General features: G+C 37.6%; 1 long non-coding RNA gene across 1 annotated transcript; it reads left to right on the plus strand.

Moving 5' to 3' along the window:
• Window positions 944–3,772, plus strand: LOC109850784. The gene is made up of 3 exons (XR_002249545.1): window positions 944–1,112; window positions 2,997–3,054; window positions 3,647–3,772. It is a non-coding gene; the product is annotated as an uncharacterized LOC109850784 (long non-coding RNA).

Raw genomic sequence — 4,782 nt, forward strand, 5'->3', positions numbered from 1 at the left:
CTACTACCGCCTCCCCCTTCCCCTCCCACCTCTCTCCTCCATGGAGCGCAAGAAACAAGCTACTACCGCCTCCCACCCCAGGGGCGCGTGTGAGAAGTTGTTCAATGCCTTCCAGCCGAAACTCCAACCCCTTCGCCGCCTCACTCTCCGTCAACAAGAAGCCAAGGCAGCCACTGCTGCAAGCCCTCTGCCGCCGCCTCTTCCTCAGCCAGCTCCACCACCAAAAGAGTTAACCCAACACGGTCACAAGGCTAAGGATCACAAGGAGAAAAAACGGCCACTTCCATCTCCTGCCCCGCCCAAGGCGGAGCTGATGCCGGTGGGGACTGTGCCAGAGGCAGTCCCACCACCAGCAGCAAAGACTAAGAGGGGGATCAATGAGAGGGTGGATAGCTATATTGTTCGTACCAAGGAAAAAATAAGGAGTGGGTCTGGTCTGGGGAGGGTGTTCTCCTCTAAATGAAATGATATATGAAAATGCGTCTATGAAGAATATCTATACGTATAGCTACTGATGATTGCACGGTTTGGTCTTTCTTTTCGAGTATATATATTTGTATATTTTGTGAGAGACGTCCTTGCCGCAGGTTGGATCTGGGCGTACGTCTTATGTAAATCTTTGCTGATGCAGCTTTTGTGTGTGGTTGATTGGTGGGAATAAAACACATTTGTATCATAGTCTGTTCGATTAACAGTAAGTGTGATTTCTTCATGCACATATTACTTTCACCAAAATATATCTGTTTCATAGGATGTTCTGTTAACAGTATAAGTATGAATTTCATGCCTATATTGAAGTAGTTCGAGGCACGGCAGATGCAACATCTTGGGAAGATGGAGAAGACGAATGGCAACGGCGGAGAAGATCTTTGTTTGACGTGAAGACGTGAGTAGTGTTAGGGGCACACCATTAAACCACACTATCAACCACACCCCTCTCTATCTATAGTGTCTTTATGATTTTTTTAGTAAAACATGTGGGGCCCAACAAACGCTATAGATAGAGAGGAGTGTGGTTGATAGTATGGTTTAAGGGTGTGCCTCTAGTGTTTCTATTTGGGAAATGGACTACTGGCAGTAGAGGAGGAGATAACAGTGACATATTAAAGAAGGTAAGTGAGCTACAATCCTCATCATTGCTACAGTGGATTTGGATAAAGTATGATCATCTATTAGTACTTTGTAGATAATCATAGTTATATCATATATATTACTTTAATTTTCATTTATTGCACTCGTTCCCACTTTTCAATGAAGATGATTCATATTTTCAACTAAATAATACACAGTTGTAATTAAACCGAATTGTTTCTCCTGTAACTTTTTTGGTAGTCTGAAGAATCTAATCCTAAATGCAGTAGAAAGTCAAGTTTGTATCGTCTATTATTTTATGCATTTCCTATGATTATTACCCATAACTAGCAACAATGAGTTATGATAATATGTGTAGAATATAATTTAATATACTGTAGACATTAATATTTACATTTAAATGTATACATAGGACTAGTTGCATATTTTCAGATAGTGCTTCAGCGGATGGCCTTAATATAACTCAGATCCTCTATTGAAACATATTCCAAAATCATATCCTAATGCGTGCAATGCATATAAAATATGTGCCTGACGAATGTCAAAATAAGGGTTCAAGAAGCTTTGAAACCATCCCAAAGTAAAATAATTTACAAAAGGTGCGGATAGACTTGACAAATATCTAGAAGCGCATCCAAGAACAGTCATCTAATATGCCTGCTAGATACAGATATGGCTTCATACACAAGTGTTCATTCTGCATAATTCTAGGCACACTTGAAAATTCATGAGTACTTCTATGCGTACTCCTCATATAGTGCCTTCTAACAATTTTACCATGCTGCTACAATCACTGTGTTTGCACATTTTATGGCTTGTTTTTGTATTTGGGTGTACTGCATAATTGATCATCTTTGAGAGCACGTCGGTACCCTTTCTTTCGTGTGTGTGTGTGTCATTTTTCTTGTAATGTTGTTCAGAAGTTTAAATGTGGTTATTCACTCATCAACCATCTCAAGTCACTTTTCTAGATGTTGTGGAATAACTCAATGTTCAACCAAATGCTGAATATTTGACGTGAAATTTATATGCTGAGATAATGATTGTTAATGAGGAAACTCTCCTCGGGTGCTCAGGCCCCAATGCGCCTCCTAATATAACTGTGTAATTATGTCTTCTGTGACTTTGGCGACTATTACATGTAAAGAGTAACATTGCTTCAAACCCCTCCTAATATTCTTATTGATTTATGACATCATATATGATGGATTTTTTAATTTACTTTCATACCCCAGAGTAGGAGAGGGAAGTTATTTAACCTAGTTACCTGGTGGTACTTAATCCAGAAGTGTTTATACATGTTATTACAGTCTATCTTTTCTTGATACTTGGAAAACAGGCGTATTTTTAAGGATTTACATGCTTAATAATTTCATCTACATTCCTGAAATCATGGTTGATCGTATTGCATCAGTGATTATACAGGAAATTTTTTTTTTTTGGTGGTGGACGTTTTGGGATGGTAGACTAATTCTTGAGAATCTAATAAGCAGTCCAAAATGTTTACTTGGTCGAAAACCGTGAGTTGCACACATGAAGTCTCTTCCACTTGAGAGAAGCCCTGTTCCTCTATGAAGATTATAAAGTTATGTTGCTGAATAACTAAATCATGTGCTACATCAACACACGAGAAACAAATGTAGAAGTATTCTTCAGTATAGTGGATGTTGATATCGTTGATAAGTATTCAATACTTAAATGTGGTTGTCTTATTTCCTGGAGATTAGTATTCTGTACCCAGTGCACAGTACTACAGATTTGCCGATTTGGTATCTCTAAAGGGGCAGCTAAAAAAAATTTCCCTAGTAAATATCATAATCCTTGCACTAATTTCCACTTGTGATGAGTTACTTACTTTTCGCTTTATTGTCTTTCTAACTCATGTCAAAATTACCTTTTCATAGGTGGTTGAGATTTATATTTTTCCAGTGCTATTAGAGTGAAAGAAGATAAAGGTTTCAGGTTAGTGTACGTTCACAACATTAGCATGAGTATTTTTCCTACTCCTATTTCATCAGTTTGTACCTTGAATTTTGAAGAAGGACAGTAAGATATTAAGTTGTAGAGAACAAGAACAGAAACAATAACAGGCACTTTATTCCTAAATTTTGGAGCCAACTGCAAAAATCGTTTCAAATATGTAACTGGAACATACCAAAAGTATGCAATGTATATAAGATTTTTTATATAAAGAAAGTGATTATGATGAATTGTGTGCAACTCAGAAGATGCTTGACCACTATCTGGTGCCAAGATAGAACTATGTATTATTAAAAAAACTAAAAAAAAGCTCTCTGTTTTATTGGTGCAAAGCAGAGTTACTACCTTTTACATTTCTAATTAACTCGTGATAAACGAACATAAAAAAGTGACGGTAGTTTGTAGGTTTTGAAGATGAAGAGGGTAAAATTTTGAATATCTTGTAGGGTTTTTCCTACGTTATTGCTGCCTACCATCAGTACAAAACCTCTGATCTAAACAAAGTTTCCTGCTCAGGAGATCATTATGCTCTACGTTTCCTCCTGTTTAGGATGATCATGTTTTCACTTTACAGGTGACAAAGATGGGATGCTTGCTGGAGGATCAACTACTTCATTTGTGACTGTCATTGTAGTCAAGTGCAAAAAGAATTTCTTCTTTCTGAAAATTGATGATAGAACATATTCTTGCTTGCTTCAAGTCAAATTCTCTTCAGGAAGTTCTTACAGGCATGTCCTTTTTTAAGAGGGAATCAATTAACTCTTGCTGCATGCTACAATCTGCAGTGAAAATATCTATCATGCTACGAAAAAGATGGTATATAATCTTAAACCATTATTTCAAGAAGAATAACTTTTCTGCGTGCCTTTTTTATACCAAGCAGAAAATATCTATACTGTTCAATTGGTTATTCGAGGAAAAAGAGGATTAGTTCCAAATGATTGCTTTAGTCTGGTTTTTATTGCCATCTTTTATCTGGTTTTCGTAGGTCCAAAGGGTGATACTGATCTTGTATAGCCTTTATATGTAGTAGTCTGGCCTTAGAGTTTCGTGGGTGATCTTGATCTTATTCTTTCATCCAATTTTGTTAAGTGTCATGATGTGTCCTTTTTAATTCCATCCGACCAAGTTCTTTTAGCCTTGTTTCTAATCATCTTTTGTCGTAAGAACTATAAGCTTATCACTTCTCTTAACTGGTGCATCGGGAAAAGTTAGTAGTTCAGTGTAAAATGCGTTCCCAACTCGGACAACTACATAAGAAACTAAAACTTCCCTCCTTATCGAACAAAGCAAAGAGCATTTCACTTTTTATCATCTCATCGCAATGTATCTCCTCTTGCCCCTCATACCCTCTTAAGCAGCCTCCTTCCCTGCTGACGGAGAAGAAGATGAAGAGTGGGTTCGATGATAGGGTTGACGAGTATATTGATCGTACTAAGGGGACGATGAGGAGTGGTTCTAGTACTGGGAGGGTGCACAACTCTAATTGAAATGATGTGTAAAACTTGCATGTACGTATGAAGGACTGAACGGTTTCCGTTATGTAGCTATTGATGATTGTAAGGTTGATCTTTCTGTTTTTGAGTTTATTTGTATTGTATGCGATGTGAGAGATATCCTTCTGTCTCAGTTAGCATCTCAGCGTGTATATGTAACATAATTATGTTTGCAGATGCAGAGTTTGCACATTTGGTTGATTGGGGTGGGGTG

This window comes from Asparagus officinalis, chromosome 7 (genome assembly GCF_001876935.1).
Source record: "Asparagus officinalis chromosome 7, Aspof.V1, whole genome shotgun sequence".
NCBI classification, from domain to species: domain Eukaryota; kingdom Viridiplantae; phylum Streptophyta; class Magnoliopsida; order Asparagales; family Asparagaceae; genus Asparagus; species Asparagus officinalis.